Source organism: Protopterus annectens, chromosome 1.part0, assembly GCF_019279795.1.
Source record: "Protopterus annectens isolate FY-2018-M chromosome 1.part0, PAN1.0, whole genome shotgun sequence".
NCBI lineage: Eukaryota > Metazoa > Chordata > Ceratodontiformes > Protopteridae > Protopterus > Protopterus annectens.
Window position 1 is genome coordinate 233,821,306 of NC_056725.1, and position 19,827 is coordinate 233,841,132.

The following is a 19,827-nucleotide window of genomic DNA, read 5'->3' on the forward strand; positions in this document are numbered from 1 at the left end:
CTGTTATCTGGTGTGTATCATCATGGCTCTGTGTGGAATAGCATGATCCATGCAGTCATGTACATGCTAATGAAGTGCACTGGGGTATGTTTCAGCATTTGTATGTGCATTGTCCATCTGCACGGGTGTCATGATGTTAACAACCGCTGTCATAAGATGTCTGTAGTAGGTGTTGTAGTACTCATGTACTGTGTATGCCATGAAGGGTGTGGTGCTGGGATGTGGCAAACAATGTTGATTGGCATATGTTCGGAAACCACCAATGAGGGGATATCCCCAGGTGTGGAACACCAGTCACATGTTGGTAGTGTTCATGTCAAGGATACTGTTGGTCTTGGAGGTGGTGTGTATAGGTTGATCCAGCCGAGTGGAGGTTATGACTCACGGATGAGTGGCTATCCCAGTTAAGTGTGGGGTAGTGTCAGTCACACATCAGTAGTAGATGTCTGAGCCCTACTGTCCAGTACACCAACAAATGAGGTCTGGTAACCGTGGGGTATGTTGTTGAATCTGTAGCTTGTTACAATGTGTATAGCGGTTCCGGACACAGTTAGTTGCACGTGGAGCACCTCTGATGCATTGTGCTAAGTAACTAGCCAGGATGTGTGTACAACATAGTGGGATATGGGAACACCTCAGCTGTGGGTGTGCTGGTCCAGGTATGTGCCTCAAAAGGTATGGTCTGTCTATAACCTGTCATTGCAGGTGTGCTCTGCAGAGCCTAGAGGCAGGTCCCAGTCACTGCAGAGATATTGGAGTGATGCATTATAAGGTGTGCCTTGCCTGTGTGCGTCACAGAGGAAGATGCAAGCATTGTGTCACATGACCCCATGTCTTGCTTTCCAGTTCCCGTTCTGCCGGTGACTGTTATTGGAAACTGTGCAATATGGGCAGAATAGAAGCAGCAAGAGCCTTACATGTGATCTGTACTCCCAGGGCTGACAGGTGCAGGTCATCTGTGCCAAAGCATTGTGAGTGACCAGGTCAGTCAAAGCGGACATATACCAGATGCCTGTGGAATGACAGCAGAAGCATAGGCAACTGTTGAAGTGACACAGTCAGTTGTAGTACAGTGGTATCGGGTCCAGATGAATGCATAATGCTCCCCAGGGCTAGGCCCACACCTTCAGGGCTACAAGACTGGTGAGCTATTGCATGTCCCTGCACACATAGTCTGTGAAGTGGCATCTCAGGGCAGTCACACTAACATGGAGAATGACAGCCACATCATACCTGGTGAGGTGTGGCATGGGTGCATAGGTTATGCTGCAGAGCCAGTTACCCGACAGCAAGATGTAAGCGACTATCGCCTTGTGTAGCCTGCTGTGTGGAACTGCAGTGTGGCCGCCTTCAGAGTCACCTATGACTGGTGTGTTGTGTATGTTATAACACCCTATTGGCTGTATGTGATGGGCACACATGAGTCTGTGGGCTATAAGTTGGTGATGTTGTGTTCTGTGATGGGGGCTGCCTCTGGTGCCTACACAGAGTATGGAGAGGTACTGCACAAGTTGTCCTCGTATGTGTGGCAGGTGGTGGAGATCATGTGAGACTATGTGATGAGTGGGGTGTGTTGCGAATGTTACACATCCCCACATGACTGTCAGGTGCAGTCAGGGTTGGTGACAGCATTACCCCCAGCAGGGCTGCGTAACTGCATCCCCCACAGGCTGTAGTGTTGTATGTTGGGAGGTGAGCATTGAATGTGTACATGAAACAATTGCTCTATTGCCACATGTACGACATATCCATCATATAGACAGGCAATAGCACTAGTATGTGACAGTTAGACATGCCTGTATATACAACCATGTCTCACAGGATATGTGCATTACATGTGTACAACAGCTATTGTACCATAAGCAAGCTGGAAATCTTAGGACAGCCAGTGTACCTGTGGGAAATGGTGTGGAATGGGTGCTATATTAATCAGTAGCTCATGACATGCTCACAAGTTCTGAACAAGTGCCTAGCATGACCATAAAATATAGATAGGGTGTTGGATAATATCAACCCATGAGTGGTGACGACAGTCATAATAGGTGGCACCGCACTATAACCCTGCTGAGCATGGTGTGCATGTCCATGAGCCATTATCCCTGTAGATGTTAGCAGTACAGATGTACAAGACAGTACGGATGTTTGATTACAAATACCTTTGTATGTCACAGGAGTGTTTTACCAGTGGCCTGTTGACAGACTCACAACTACAAAAGGTGCCAGAGTGACATGTGCATATCACACCAGTGCCAGCTACAGTAGAACAGGGTTAATGTGTTGTACTCCACCCTCATTGTAGCCCATATCACACAGACAAATGTTAGGCATCTGTGTATGCAAGGATGTGAATGGCCATGACCTATGAGGAATAGCTGTGTCAGTGTTGTGAACAACATACAGAATGGGCTGTGTGGGTGAGGTGTGTGACATATGTGCACATTCTGATGGATGATATCAGCATTGTCACTGCTAGGTGAACATCCTTGTACCCATTAACTACCACCTAGGCTGTGGTCAAAATTATGGACACTGTGTAAGGGATGGTGCTGTGCAGTACACCTCCCTGCCTTGGTGACATCTCCAGGCCCCTTGGGTAGTCATACGTGGCACCCATGTCATGACAGGGTGCCATCCATGAGCATGGAGATCATTGGACAGGCATATACAGCACTGGGGTGACCAATATTGGATCACATATCACCTTTAAGGGGTAATGGCCATGCGTGAATGGGTGATACCAGCCTTCACAATCCTCACCTCCACTATGCAGCATGCTGTCTACCTTGCATAAAGACATTTGCTACACCATGATGATGGACATGCTACATGTCCATATCCTGATCTGTAAGACATATGTCATGGCCAGCCACCATCCTAATACTAGGATCGCCACATGCTGGACAGATCCCTGTGCCATATATGTGACATACTCCTGCCAAACCATGCAACCCTGTCCATCAAAGTTGCACATGTCATCCCAGTCATACATGGTGTGATGGCCGCATGGTAGATATAGTATAAACTGTCCAGATCAGTAATGTGGCACTGATGCACCTCGCGGTGGCATAATGGCTGTCTATTACAGCTAGGAAACCTTGCCCGTACATGCTATGGTTGATAACCATCCCTGTGAATGACGTCCGACTAGCCATTGTCCCATGTCTATCACATGTGCAACACAGGCGATCTGTGGCAGGATGTTGAACAGCTGTACAGTGCTGTGTAGATGTATATGGCAAAACACATGCATGTACAGGTGTCCATGCATATGTGTGCATTGTCACTGCTCAAGTCCAGTAAGGCTGTGTCTGTGTAGATAAGTGACATATACATGGCATCAAGGTCAACAGCATTAACGTGGACACATCCAGGCATGTGCAGATAGGTAAGAACACCAGTGCAAACAAATAGACATGCCCACATCAAGACAGCATTCACATGGAGTATGAACACTGTAATGAGGTGACACACATATATGGTGATGATATCCAATGCATAACAGGTGTTACATGTGTGTGACACAAACACATCAGTCGTGTCAGTGTCATGATGATTTGCAAAGATAGCTGTGCAGATGTACTAGATGTCATAGAAATGTATGTGCAGCAGTATCTCTGTACATCTCTGAAACTGTGACCTGTCACCATCATTATGTCTTACAGGTAATGCCTCGTACATGCCTTCCAGTGTACAGCCGCCAGAAGGATGATGTCCTCATCCCGTACATCCATGAGAACTACGAGGTGTTGTTCAGCCATGTGCCACAGAATGCCCAGCAGTGGGACGACCTGTGGCAGAATCTACGCAGGAGGGTGAATGATGTGGGTGGCCATAACCGCACCTACCAGCAAGTGTGCAGACACTGCATGGACCTAATACGACATGCAAAACAGTGTGCCACTGCAATCTCCAGGGAACAAGGTGGAACAGGTGGTGGGCCACCAACCCAGCCTCCACTTACACACACCAAGGAGCTACTAGCCAGTCTGGGGACACCCTCAGAACAGCATCCACACACACTAGCTGCCATTGTGGAGGTGGGTGTCTCCCAACCAATGAGCCTGGAGTTGCCTGGTAAGTCAGTACTGCACATATGGCTATTATATCCCATTTATTTGCCTGTGTCACTGTACATTATGTAAAGTAACAACATATGCAAGGTATGTGGACACACATGCTGCATACTACAGTATGCTACCCTGTGTATGCACACATGTGCATACTATATGCTATTATACAGGCGAATGTGTTAACATGCACAGTGCACCCTGTGGCTGTCATACAGTCATGGATAATGTTCATACTGCTGTGTCACCCCTATACAGGTACCTCTGGCGTGCTGCACAGACATGAGTCCATTGCAGGTGAGACTGTCATCAGTATCAGGCATGTTAAAGCATAGATCTATTTGCCATGTGGCCAGTTAACAGTTGCACACCTGATGTTCATTCCAGTCACGATATACAGGTCGCATCACCCATCAGTCACACAGGCGACCCATGTGCAATATATACAAATGAAATGATACACCGACTTGCAACCACAGTAGTTGTCATTGCTACATGTGTGGTCAGCTGTGCATACAACGGTGGAGGTGTTCTACAATGGAGGCATATGTAGTATGCATTGGAACAACATGTGTGGTATGCAAACAGTACCACACAGTGAGCTGTGAAATGGGCAGCCCACAGGTGTCACCATTGTGTTATATGCACTTGCATTGGGTGCACACATTGTGATGTGCCATCTGACATGTCCCAGACATGTAGTGTTCTGGCTGCAATATTGTCACACTATCCCATGACCCATACCCCACATACCAAGCTTACAACTCGTTGACTGCATAGCCCTGTGGATGGTGACATATCTGACATCTATGGGTGTATGTCATATGGGACAGCACAGACATGTGAGATAGATGGACATCACCCAAATTTGGCCAACACATGTGCACACATGGCCATGGGGGATGGCCAGAGACACGTAGCCACACAGTAGATGTGATGTGTATACATCCTGTTGCACATTGTCCACACATGGTCCAATTATAGCCTTAGTTGACTGATTATACAGTTGATGTGGTACACTGGACATCCTAAAAGCCTGTGCATAGCTAGTGGAGGTGTCACTGAAGTCTACCATATAAGATCTGTTGAACATCACGACTGTCATAGCATGACAGTAGTCACCTGTACAGCTTCCACAGACAATGACACCACATCAGTCTACAGATACTGTACATTTCCCTTGCTGCTGTAGGACATCATCGTTAGCTGTGCACCTCGTGTGTGTGGTACATCAATGTCATGTGAGAAATGGTGAATTGACATGTACGCTATGTGTGGACATGGTTGCCAGGCAGCTAAGATCCTGTAGTTGTTGTGCAGGGGTGTCATCTGTAGGTCCTCCAGTGACCTGTCACTTGACACAGCATGGTTTGGTGTGTATACATCCCAGCATCGTGGGTCACAATCCACAGTTATGTCATGGGTATGCATGCAGTTATGGCTATGCAATGTGTACATATTATGCATTGTACAGCAATATAGATGCCTCCTGATGCCATGCAATGGCATAGTGTCTGTACTTCACACTGTATAGCAATGTAGACGGCTCACACTACCCTTCCATGCTCATGCGCATTTGTTAAACATGCATTCTATCTGTAGGGCATACAGACAACACCGCAATGTGATGCCCATTATGATGCTGTACATGTGTCAGGACATCATTGTGTCAGACATGTATGCATGTTAATGCACACGTCAGCAGATTACATGTCAAGGTCACGTCAGCCATGTGTACTGTTATCCTGTTCTGGTCTACATGGTGTATCACGGGGATGCATGCATACTACCAAGATTGTGAGAACTGCATGGCTACTGATATGACACCTGCTTGCTGTAATGTGCACCCCAGGGAGGTATGCTTACTAACACTATTAATGTCTGAGCTGCATGCCCTCTGCTGTATCACAAGCATGCTGCATGCCATCTGTCAAATCACATGCATATTGTGTCTGTGTGTGTGTGTCTGTGTGGGTGTCTGTGTGTGTGTCTGTATGTGTGTCCATGTGTGTGTGTGTGTGTGTGTGTGTGTGTGTGTGTGTGTGTGTGTGTGTGTGTGTGTGTGTGTGTGTGTGTGTGTGTGTGTGTGTGTGTGTGTGTGTGTGTGTGTGTGTGTGTGTGTGTGTGTGTGTGTGTGTGTGTGTGTGTGTGTGTGTGTGTCTGTGTGTGTGTGTGTGTGTGTGTGTCGGTGTGTGTGTGTGTGTGTGTCTGTGTTTGTGTGTTTCTGTGTCTGTGTGTGTGTGTGTCTGAGTCTTTCTTTGCATTCACAGGTGATGTAGGTGCGTTACCCTCCTGTGGTCCATCTGATGTTAGTGTCCCCACAGATACTAGCAGTGATGAACATATGCATGAGGTACAGGGAGGGTTGTCAGGGGCTGAATCTGTGCCAATGGTTGCCATCCCAGCTATGTCCCCCTCTTCCCCACACACAGTTCTGCTGCCAACACATACCGCATCACCAGTGGCCATAGAGGAAGGACAGTCAGTGTCTGTTAGCGTGGAACAGGAGCATGTACTGGCTACAGAAGGTGTGTCTACACACCATGGTGTCAGTGTAATGACTGCAGATGTGCCACACAGGCATGTGGGCGGTGCTGCTCATAGGAGGACCTCTGGAAGACATGCACCTGCAGAACAGAACGCAGCAGCAGGTATCACCAGACGCATGTTCCAGACTGTAATGGCGGCACAGGCATGTGCTGAACGGCAGAACAGAGAAGGGCAGAGGCTGCAGAGGGCTGCTATCCTTACCCTAAATGACAACATCCAGGCATTGGCAAATGCTCAACAGCAGATTGCTGATGTTCCTGACAGGTGATTGGGTGACATGGTTGGAATCTTTGACCATGGCATGGCAATCCGTGAGCGTGAGCTGTCTGTGCTGGAACATCCGGTAGGAGTGAGGCATAGGCCACATGGACATAGGCCAGCTACACCACCTAGTGTAGGTCAACGTGAGCGTGCCACCTCACATGCCCGCTCCCATAGTGCTGGTAGCAGTAGCAGTGCAGCTGGTGCTGTGCTGTCCACACTAGGACACAGCAGGCCACGTGGACGTGGCCCTGGATGTTCCCAACGGGGACACAGTTCCAGTGGACATGTGTCATCGGACAATAGCTAAGCTGTACCTCCGCCTGGTAGTGCATGTGCAACCCCTGGCAAGCACAGGTCAGGTGGCCATGGCCGGACACAGTGAGCTGTACAACCTGGTCTGTAAAATCTGGAGCTGTCAATAATACCTGGTGTAGGCCTCACAAAAAGCAGAACTGTGTGCACATGTACATGCACACAGCAAAGACATCTATAAAGCACCACAACACCCACATGCATACTGAACAGACATGTCCAATCATATCACTGGCCCTTACCCACACACAAGATGTCATCCATTGGTGCAGCCTATGCCCCTGGCAAACATTATCACCCTGTGCATATGATGAAGCCTGTGCCGCATCCTTGTCATGCACACCATTGGTGTAGGGACATGCTCAAATGGTCTGATGCACATGGTGAACAGAATAGTGAGAAGTGTATATTACATTAGTTGTGTAAGAACAGTGAGAGAAGTGTATATTACATTAGTTGTGTGTGAATAGTGAGAGACGTGTATATTACATTAGTTGTGTACTGTTGACATGCACCAGACATACCATGTACTACAGTTTTAGCATGCATTGTTATATGTTCACAGTATGTGTCTTGGTAACAACAGTAACAGCATGTTGGTAATGATGCCCTGTTTCCCACCTTATGGTCTACTTGCATGTGCCTACAGGTAGCACTGTTTGCATTCTCCCATGTGTAACTGTGGAGTACTCACAGGCACATATGGCAATATCAGCATGCTATAAGTAGCCTCAGCCTGACTGTTGGAAAGTCTAACATAACACATATATCCACACATATACTGATCCAGAAGCATGTGGGCAGTCTAATAGGCTACAGTGGCTAGAGATGTGACATCCATACCAGGTCACATCACAGGTATGTTGACATGGTACAGGGGTTGTACACAGCAGTCTGGCCAATGAAAATGTTAGAGGCCACTTGATAGCATGAGGCCTCACTGTGTAGCAGTAATACCCTGTCACATTACAGGAACATGCTCACACTCACGGGGTCAACAACACTATAACGCACACCCCATAGTGTTGAGGTGAGGACCCTGGCCTATGTGGTCATCATAGCCAGAGCACTGTGAATCCACACGACGAGACACAGAGAAAGTACATGTACAGGTAGCCAGTGTGGCTGAGACTGATGGCATCAACAGGGTAGTGGACTGCATCACCATGTGGGGTTAGGGATCCTGTGTGCTCTGTATGGTAGCATACACCCTCACTCCATGCACCAGACAGCCATACACACCTACATACACACACACACACACACACACACACACACACACACACACACACACACACACACACACACTGTGGAGACCACAAATGTCATACACATATGGATAGCTGATGTGTGTGATACACACACCACACCTGCCTACGTCATGCTTACCACACTGTAGTATGTACAGATCTCTACAACAGTGTACAGGGGTGTGTAACAATTGGGATGTATTCCCCACCATATGTGGCATATATGGTCACACAAGCAAACACACATGGCAGTACTGTGAATGATACACCTGCTATATGATGATACGTCTGACAGACATGCAGCAGTATTGGCCGCATTATGTGTACCAACGCTACCTTCGGCAATTGTGCTGCTATATGCACATCAGTGGACGTAAGTGTTACAGGTGTTAAGTGACGTACTGTCGGTAACACCTGACCGATGTGTAGGTTTTATGTCTCCACCGTCAAGTAACGGTAACATAGCATACTGTTTGCACATGTAATGGTAGGATGGCGTGTGACACACCTGTGAGCCGTCCCCAGCAAACATCCATCTACACAGGTGGATCACCACTTTATGTACACACATCCATCCATACCTGCTGTACATCCTACCATACTGTCAGTATGTCACCATATACAGGTGTCAATGATGGGGCTGCATTGCAACTGCATGTTGTAGTTAGGCACAGATGAGTTACTTACATCAGTTACTGCACATGCATGGTAGCTGCATGCACACCACAGATTGTACATGTGTGTTGGTCCTACATGCCTGTCATGTAGCCATGTTTGTATGCATTGCAATTGGTGGACATGTGTGTTGACATACATAACACATGGACTGTTGTATGATATGATGGGTGTCATGGGTAACTAGTACATAGGGAATGTGTCCTCGGTCAACATTGCTGCCTCATGTACTGTTAGCATTCAACAACCATGGACCCACCTTCCATTTGCATGCATATGATTGCTGTAGCCACTTGTCTGCATGGAGGACAGCAAAAGCTATGCTATGTACATATGTGTTGTGTGTGGTCCATGCACATATCCACTGCAATTACATGTATGACATAGCTAAACATGTGTGTTCGTGGTGTACAGCGACAGTCATCTGTCACAGCTGTGTAAGACCCAGGGCCCCTGGTATGTGTAGAGCCGACCTGGTTATGTACAGTGGTATCATTGCAATGCATAACACATGATGGAACCCTATCGGTACATGTGTAGTCTGCACAGTTGCTGTAGACCTATGTACAGTCCACTGGTCATGAGTCACACGGTGTTGTGTTAATGTATGGCTGTGTATTGCTGGTCCAATGACATGGTGATGTCGGAGGGCTACATTGTAGATTGTGGTGTGTACCTCTGTGATATGCACCTGAGACATCTGTGATAGCTCCTGAGTGTGTACTGGTCAATACATGTGAGTGGCCTTCATGTACATGGGGACAGTAATACCATACTGTGCCCTTCCATGTTTAGACTCCATGTGCATGCAAGACAGCCCTTTCCCTTGCAACTGCTGTGTGAGCATGCCCAGTATGCCGTTGTGTAGATGGACACACAGTACATTCCAAACTGCGCCCTTCCGTGTTTGGAATCCGCATGCATGCATGCAAGATGGCCCTTTGCAACTGCTAAGTGTGTGAGCATGCCCAGTATGCCGTTGTGTAGATGGACACATAGTACATTCCAAACAGACATGTGATACTAAGCGTGTGGGCATGGCCATTGACATCCTGCATAGCTATGGTGGTCATCCAGGCAACAGATGTCCATTTTCAATGTCAAGATGGATGCCTACATTGAACACACTGGTTGCTGTCTTGAAGGGTGTACTGTCTGTGGCATGTCCCGTATCTATGTAGTGTTATTGTAGTGCTCCGTAGATATTTGGTTGCCCCGATCACACCACTGCCGTGTGTTTGTCTACGTCTACCTTGGGACAGTAATATGCATTCAGACTGCTCACTCTCTATACATTCCCTATCGGCATCCTTGCCTTTGCGGATGATGTCACCCACCTAGAAGTATGCCTCTGGGAGTGCTGTGTTCAGTAATCTCGGTAGCGCATTCTGTAAATGCGTCATGCTGTAGTGTGTTAGTGTAGTTAGGTGTATGTTCGACTCCTAGCCCTGCCAAGTGTGTGTGTGTGTGTGTGTGTGTGTGTGTGTGTGTGTGTGTGTGTGTGTGTGTGTGTGTGTGTGTGTGTGTGTCTTTGCGCACATGCTTCCATCCGCCTGGGGACTCAGTCTTGCTTTTAGACGCTGCACACCACAACAGTTTGCTACCGACGTCTTTGCCTTTGCGGATGATGACACACACCTAGATGTCTGCCTCTGGGACTGCTGTGCTTAGTAATGTCGGTAGCGCATTCTGTAAATGCGTCATGTTGTAGAGTGTTAGGGTAGTTAGGTGTATGTTCGACTCCCAGCCCTGCCAAGTGTGTGTGTGTGTGTGTGTGTGTGTTTGCGTGCATGCTCCCGTCCGCCTGGGGACTCAGTCTTGCTTTTAGATGCCGCACACCACAGCAGTTTGCTACTGACGTCTTTGCCTTTGCGGATGATGACACACACCTAGATTTCTGCCTCTGGGACTGCTGTGCTTAGTAATGTCGGTAGCGCATTCTGTAAATGCGTCATGCTGTAGTGTGTTAGGGTAGTTAGGTGTATGTTCAACTCCCAGCCCTGCCAAGTTTGTGTGTGTGTGTGTGTGTGTGTGTGTGTTTCCAGCTGCATGACAACAGTACATTGCTTTGACAGTATTCACTCTCCATAACATCCATGCGGCGTCTTTGCCTTTGATGCTGCTGTCTGCAGGCTACACATGTGCCTGTGTGAATCATGTGATCCACTGACCACTGTAGCGCGTTTTGTAACTGCATAATGCTGTTGTGTTGTACAGTGCTTACGTTTATGTTCTGCTCCCAACCCTGCCATGTGTGTGTGTGTGTGTGTGTGTGTGTGTGTGTGTGTGTGTGTGTGTGTGTGTGTGTGTGTGTTGTGTGTGTGTGTGTGTGTGTGTGTATCTATCTATATATATATATGTATATATATATATATATATATATATATATATATATATATATATATATATATATATATATATATATATATATATATATATATATATATATATATATATATATATATATATATATATATATATATTGTATATAGATATGTATGTTGGGATTATCACTCTTGACTGTGCTGCATTGTCTGTACGTGAGCACCTTGGATGTATATACATCTGCTATGGCTCTGTGATAGTGCACATACTGTGTGCTGTAGTGAACGTGGGTTATACATGTGTAGTGACTGGTTATTGTGTTGCTGGGTATTACACGGGCATTGGAAACAATGTTAGTGCAGCACCTTTGACTGGTCGTATGCAGATCTCGAAACAGTCAGCGGTGGTTATTACACTGGAGTGTAAGTATGGCTCATATCCGTCTGTAGTAACTGCCAAGTCTATGCACCCCAGGTTAACATTACAGACACACCTTTATCCACAGGTTGTGGTACAGATCCCAGGACTGTATGTGTAGACATTGACAGGTGCAGGACTGGGTTGTGTTGGATGCATGGAGGGTGTCCATGGCCAGTAATGGGGATCTCTACAGCCTGGCAGGTATGGTCTGTGACTGTCCCACAACCTCCTGTATATGGCTGACACATGCTGTACCTGTGTATATGCAGACACACACACTTACCACAAACATCTATGGCTATCACATACACACACCCATTGCACCACCATTGGGCCATGCAATAACCATTGTCCCTCACACACACACACACCTACGTGTACATTGGATGGCTCTATGACAGCTCTGGACATGTTAACACCACACCCTGTGCATATGATGTCACCTGTGTCACCACCTGTGATGTGTAACATTGATGCAGGATCTGACTAACCTGGTGCTGCTGCACACAGTGGCTTTATTCCATTGTATTGATGTTAGCATGCTGTTAACACACAGTGTGTTACTTCCAGGTGTACTTCAGCAGGCATGATGCATTGCAGCTATGACCATCACTGTAGCATAGTTTACAGCACTGTTACCTCTGATGATGTAGTCTCCATCCATGTGCCATTTCACTGATGTGTGTAGTATTGGCAGCATGTGTGTCTGTGTCTGCAGTATGTGTGTGATGTGTGTAGTACACATGTATACCTGCTTACAAATGCATACACTACATTACACGGGCTTCACTATTCATACACTAGCTTATTCGTTCTTCCACACGCGCACACGGGCTAACACGCATGCACACATACTTACTCGGGCTTAATGGTGCACACAGGTGCAGACACACTGTGGGCGGGTTTGCAGGTCACATTGGTGGTACCCATGGCGTACGCCGTCAGTCTCCTGATGTTCCCTGGAATAGCTCATGACACGCCTCTTCCACTGAGTACTGACAGCACACATGTGACACTGCTCTGGTGAGGTTACAGTGTTTTGTACATACACACTCCTGTTGTCACCTATCTTCTACTCTAATAGTCCCCTTAACATACAGTACACTGTAGAGGCTTGGCCCATATGGCATGACATGTTGCGATTCACTATCCTCAGCCTCACTTGCCTCACATTGCCTACAAATTCTTTGTTACATCTCTGACAGAGCGCTTCCACACATAGGTAACAGTACGCAGTAGCCATGTGGTCTCCAGCTTGCCATTCATCTGCATGGCATGCTAACATCTAACTAAACCTACATTTTGTATGTATATTATCCATATGTCTTGGTTTGAAGAGCAGCGTGTTCTCGTGGCGCTGCGCTAAGCTTCCACACCAGGGATCGGGGGAGGACAACTACTGGTTCATTGATATCCAATGGACAAAGCCGCCACTGGCCTTGGACTTGGACATTGGCATGCTTCTTCGACTGTAGTCATACTGTATTTGCAGCTGTCATTGCTCCATTTAGCAACGTGCAAAACGTTAGTCGCATAACATCCAGGTACATTTCTGCACATAACTCTGCTCTTGCATGGACAGCTTACTGTTTCATGTATCGCATAGTTACGTTGGGTTACCACCTGTCCCACTTTGCGAGGGACAGTCCCTCTTTGGGCAGTTGTGTCCTGCAAAATATTGTGAGAAAATGGCAAATGTCCTGAGATTTTAGGACAAAATTATTTCTATATTGTATGTAATAGTTGCATAAAACAGTTATTCTGTATCTGAAACACCTAAATGTCATATGAAACGGAATAAGGAACTGAAATGCTGCAAGAATAAACTTTTATTCAGGCAAACAACTGAAGTTCTGTCCATTGTACTGGCCGTGGGTATGTTTTGCCCTGCAAAATCTGATGTTTGTAGCACAAATGTCCCACTTTGGCTATTTGGAAAGGTGGCAACCCTATAATTATATCATTTGCATAGCTTACACATACAAATGGGGTATGTTGCAAATCCCAACATTGTCCGTGCAATGTTCGTGTTACGAGTGGTCTTGCACGCCCCTGCGGGTGTTTGCTGAATAGCCTGGCAGTCATCTTTCCTTGCTATACTCTCACTCAATCCATAAACGCTGAAGGCATTGTGTATCATGGTCTAGGCTTTGCTGTGTGCTATGTCTATTTGTGGTGTATGCATGGCTGTGGGTATGTCCCACTTTCATCATTGGTAAAGGTGACACCCTATAGGTACTTCCTGTAGACTGCTGTGTCATTTGACATGTCAGCACATACATGCGGATGAACTTCCTACTGCAGCGCTTTTCATACCTTCTGCGTTATCTTGCGGTCTATAATGCTGCTTCCTCAGACATGTATCTGTTTCTGATCATACCTATCAACCTGCCAATACAAAACATCTGTACAAAGCCTGACATGATGGGGGGACAGATAGGGGCAGATTCTACATATTGCTCTTACAAACGTAGATAGTTGGCAGTATTATAGGTTTTGCATTAGTATGACCTTTCTGAGGGATTTGGGGTCTTAAACACATATGTGTATCATTATTTAATGACGTCAGTTCTCAGGTATTTGGCAGACAGGTACAGATCGTGAGAGGAACACACCACACATATGAGGCATACATCTGCACATTCGTACAGTTACTCCAATACACACAATACATGGCGCCATCACAGGCCAGTTACCATTACATTCCTATTGCAGGACACACCCACCCACTGGGTTATATTCCGCACACAGGCCAACAGGTGCTTATCCACACTACTTATTCCATCCTGTACCTTATGTGTAGGCCAGTATTTGCACTTTCCGTCAGTGGCAGAGCTCACGTACAAGTATGGTGGACTGGATACTGTATCGGTGACACTGCATGACACCCTGAGGGACACATGTCATTTGAGTCTATTAACCTTCCACATTGACTTTCACAGGCCATACGTTGTAATTCACATTTGTGGACAAATATGCTCATGACTTGAACATGTTTTGTCATTTGTCCTGACGTCTTTCTCCTCACCTGTCCACCTAGTATCACTAGTTCTGTACGTTTCCTTAGGACGGGTTACCTTCATACCTCTCACCTGTGCACATTATGGGTATACGCCCTGGGGTTTGACCTATGATTCTGTTACATTTGTCATGATAATGTGCCTTTCTGATAGATTGCTGGCAAGCCATGATGGACTGTGCGGTTAGGTAATCATGACTGACATTTCTATTTCATGATTACTAACTCTCATAACATTCGTATTCCCGACTACGCAATTATTCTATCAACGGTCTGACTTTGTCTGAGGTATATTTAATATAGTCCCTATTTGTCTGTCGTGTACTATGCCTTAGTCCAGCTGTCTTATTCTGACATTCTGGCAGGTATGGTTACCATCTTGGTCGTATGCATGTCCATCCATGATAATCACCTACATGACACTGATATAGGTCCTTACATCTTCTCCCAATGGTTTACACAATATCTAGTGGATGGGTTGCAGCTTTTTGGTGAATATAGGCGTGTGCTATACCCACATAGGTATATTGATCACTCCCATGGGGTGTACCTAATAGATCTGTGCTAACCAACACCTTGGCCCAATTCTGAATACCCATGATTCCCATACCTGACACACCTCCACAGTACCGATTAGACATGTTTAATGTGAGTGATAATAAAGTGTGAGGACACTTCCAAGCACTCCCCAATCTGCGGTTATCAGCTCGTACATCATACATTCAATCGACCCATGTGTTATTACCCTTGCACTTGCTACTGTTGCATGTACAGCTATATCGTAGTTGCAGCTGTGACATCTTTCACATCTATGATGGTTCGCACTTCGTACGGATCAATTTTTGGGGTCCTGCAAAGGACACCTATATTCATGTTTAACTTTTAGAACTTGCAGGCCCTGTCACACTGGTACTTTCCGGGAAATGGTTTGGAAACCATTGGTGTATTCTCCTTTCATGCATGTCTGTCTGTCTATCCATATTAGCTATACCGTGACCTATTTATGTACATGTGTTATATGTACAGGGACATGTGTTTGTTGTGTATATATCTATTCATGTATAGTGTGTGTATAGATATATATATATATCTGTACATATATACATATGTCTGTACATTCCTCATCTCGTAATTTGCTTTGGATTATGTCTGTGGATATATGTGTATATATATCTCCATATCATACCTTTCAACTGTACAGATTTCCGCTGCATGTACAGCTGTTTGCCTCTTATCTTTGCTCCATTTTTCATAACCTTGTGTCTATCCGGCAAGTTAGTGGCATATCATTAAAGACTGATGTTGGTAAATAATGACAAACATTTCAGGTTACGACTTCATATCCTTCAGAGAATCCATGCTAGTGACACACCTGTTATTCTATCCACTTTCTATGTTTGTTAGGCAATATCTGGGGATTGTCCCTATTTGTCATCCGTTTTTCATAACCTTGTGTCTATCCGGCAAGTTAGTGGCATATCATTAAAGACTGATGTTGGTAAATAATGACAAACATTTCAGGTTACGACTTCATACTCTTCAGAGAATCCATGCTAGTGACACACCTGTTATTCTATCCACTTTCTATGTTTGTTAGGGCAATATCTGGGGATTGTCCCTATTTGTACCAGTTATTGTCATGGCTTTGTCCGGTTTCGTACTTTACGGGTTTAACAGGTATGAGCCATGTACATAGAATGTGGGGAAAACACCATTCATTTTATATTTTGTGAGTGGATTACACACGCGCAGGCGCACTTGCATATACTTATTGTGGGTTACATATGTTTCATAGATAATTGTGCTTCCATGAACTTTCATAATTCTGACCGTAACAGTTACATATCTGTATTCCAGTTTACAGACTACTGTGAAACACACGTTCACCTTTACATATTTAAATGTGTGTACTGCACAAGTGCTTTCATTACACTTTCAAGTTATATGTGCAGTGGTCGTAGATCAACCGGGACTGCATTCACATTGGCCGGATACCAGAACCACTATTCTATTGGTGTTCTCCCTCATTGATATGCATACCCATAGTACTTAGCTACATCAACATATGCCTCACCGCTTCACCTATGACACAGGCATCCATTCTTCTGCTGGGAAAAAGGCGGTACTACATATTACAAATTCCCTATTGCCTACTGCTGTGGACTCCGGCTGCATTGTTAATCACTCCGAGGATATGCAGAACACCAAGGCATATAGTCCAGCCACATACAGGTCATTGATTGTCAGGGTGTTCATGTAGTGATCTGGGTTTAGGCTTGTCCACCTGGTGAACGGAACTTCCCTGGCCGAGGTCAAATATCAGATGAAGCATATGGACAGGGATTATCTCCCTATTTTGAAGTTTTACCTGTGTTTATAGACACAGGTGTTTGGGCACCTGTCAGCAGCTTATTCTGTTGGCATTAAATATTATTGGTGGGGTTGTTACAGTCCATACTCCACAGTGAGGGGTGTTCCCATTCACATTTGACTATTACCTCTATACAGTCATATGGGGATTATTATTATTTTTGGACATGAAGTGACTAGAGGTATGCGGTTGTACATTACACAAGTGTGACAGGTTGGTCCTGTAAATATGTATGGACCATACCTCTCAACCTCTTAGAGCACTGAACTTGTGCAATACCTACATGATGGGGGGACAATTAGGGACATATTTTAACGATTGCTCTTACAAGCTTACAACGTTGATAGAATGCTAGGTTTTGCATTAGCATGACTTTTCTGTAGGTTGTGGAGTCTTATAATCAGGATATTTCTCATTATTTAGTGATGTCAATCCTCAGCTATTTACCACACTGGTGCAGATTGTTAGAGGCACACACCAACACTATGGTGCAAACCTGTGGTCATTCTTAGGGCTGCCACCTTTTTGACTGCCCAAAGTGGGACGTTCTGTAGAGATGTCAGATTTTCCAGGACAAACCATACCTAAAGCTGTGCATAGTACTGAACTTTAACCTTTTTTGTACATATAATAGCTTATTCTAGTAACATTTGAATTGCTTATGCTACTTCACATAACATATTGAGGATTCATATATAAAATAACCATTTTATGCGACTATTAAAGTAAATTGGGAAATAAACTCTCAGGACATTTGCTATCTTGATTTTTTTTACAGGACACAAATGCCTACAGAGGGATTGTTACTCGCAAATTGGGACAGGTGGTGACTCTAGTCATTCTGCGAATATCCAGACAGTTGAGTGGTATGGCACGGACCTCTGTAATACGCTGTTGTGTTCTGGCACAGCAGTAGCTCGGCATTAAAGAATGCAGTCGGAATGTGCTGACAGACAGTTGGGTTTCAGACGTCATATTCCAGACATTAATGCCAATGTGCAAACTGTTATTCTATCAAATTCTATGTTTCTAAGAGATATGTTTACAGATTGTCCCTGATTTTGGACCTTTGTCTCACTTATATTCACGGCTCTGTCCAGATATCTTGCTCACACAGGTTGACAGGTATGGTCAGTCAAGACTGCACACAGTCAGTGTCCCTCACACTTGATCAGGGTTGACCTGTTTACGTAGTGTCTTCCTCGGCCTCATGCCATTTTCCACTTTGCAAATGTGTGCATTATATTCTCCCTCCTATTCATGTCTGGACACGTGCGTCACGGGAAGGTATTTTACCCTGGGTGGTAGGTTATGCATGCCCACTTAGGGCTGGACAGTGTCATGGACCTCCACTGCACGTTCTGACTTGTGTCCAGATATCTACTGGATTGGACATCATGTCATCATACCCATTCTACTATTTAGACAAGTTAGTCATCCCGTGAGGGATATCCCAAAAATTGGTCAAGACCAAAACAAGTTAGATAACGAAGATTTTTGTGGCTTCAGCGCAGGGGTTTTACCTGCAGGGGATACATGGTTTGCAATCCTGACACTGCCTAGGGTGACAATACCTACTACATATGCATAGGGTTCACTGTGTGTAGCTGTTTCTGCAACAAACCACTGGACCAAGTCCGGCTGGATTTGGTGGACGTTCTGGTATGGTGGCAGGTTGTGTGTTGTGGAGGGTATGCTGGGTAGGCTATTATGCATCCAGGTGTGCTGCGTTTGTTATGGCCAGTACCATCAGGACCCATCTGTGGGTATTTGATGGTGCCGTATCTATACATTTGTCTTGCATATTTCCATATTTATATGTTTGTGGGATTGTGTTCAACACTATGGCCTGTCTGCTTGTCTTGCAGCTGTTTCTACATGAGGTTGTGTTTCTTTCCACTTCACCCGCTGCCCCCTCATACACCTCCGGTTCACCTTTTCTGCATACGACACAAGTATCGCCTTTGAGGAATTTACCATTAAACACACACCCCTCACAGGTGAATTACTCACACCCCATAGAGCACTACTTTGGTTGTTGGCCCATGACACGGCCAGAGTTACACATTGACTACCCTACATGTGTCAGGTACCTTTATGGTTGTGTGGACTATGCTGCCATGTTTGCTTTCCACATTCTATACCTCACGCACATAGGTACACGCCCTTACTTCACTTTCATTACTTGGTTGGTGTATCCAGGTACTACCCATTCGACTGTGTCACATACACGTTTGGATTATACAGCTGACTTCCAGATTTTGCCAGCCTGTTCTACTCATTGGTAGGATAGCACCTTTTCCTATGTCCAAGCCATTCCTTACACATGTCCGACTGTTGGGGACATTGCCTCCCCACAGTCAACGGTTGTGTTTCCACCTTTTCAATTGCCCACAGTATGACATAGGGTTACCACCTGTCCCACTTTGCGAGAGACAGTCCCTCTTTGGGCAGTTGTGTCCTGACATGTGATTGTCAACATGGCAAGTGTCCTGAGATTTTAGGACAAACATATTACTTATATTTTATGTGATAATTGCATTAAACAGTTACTTCTGTATCTGAAATACCTGA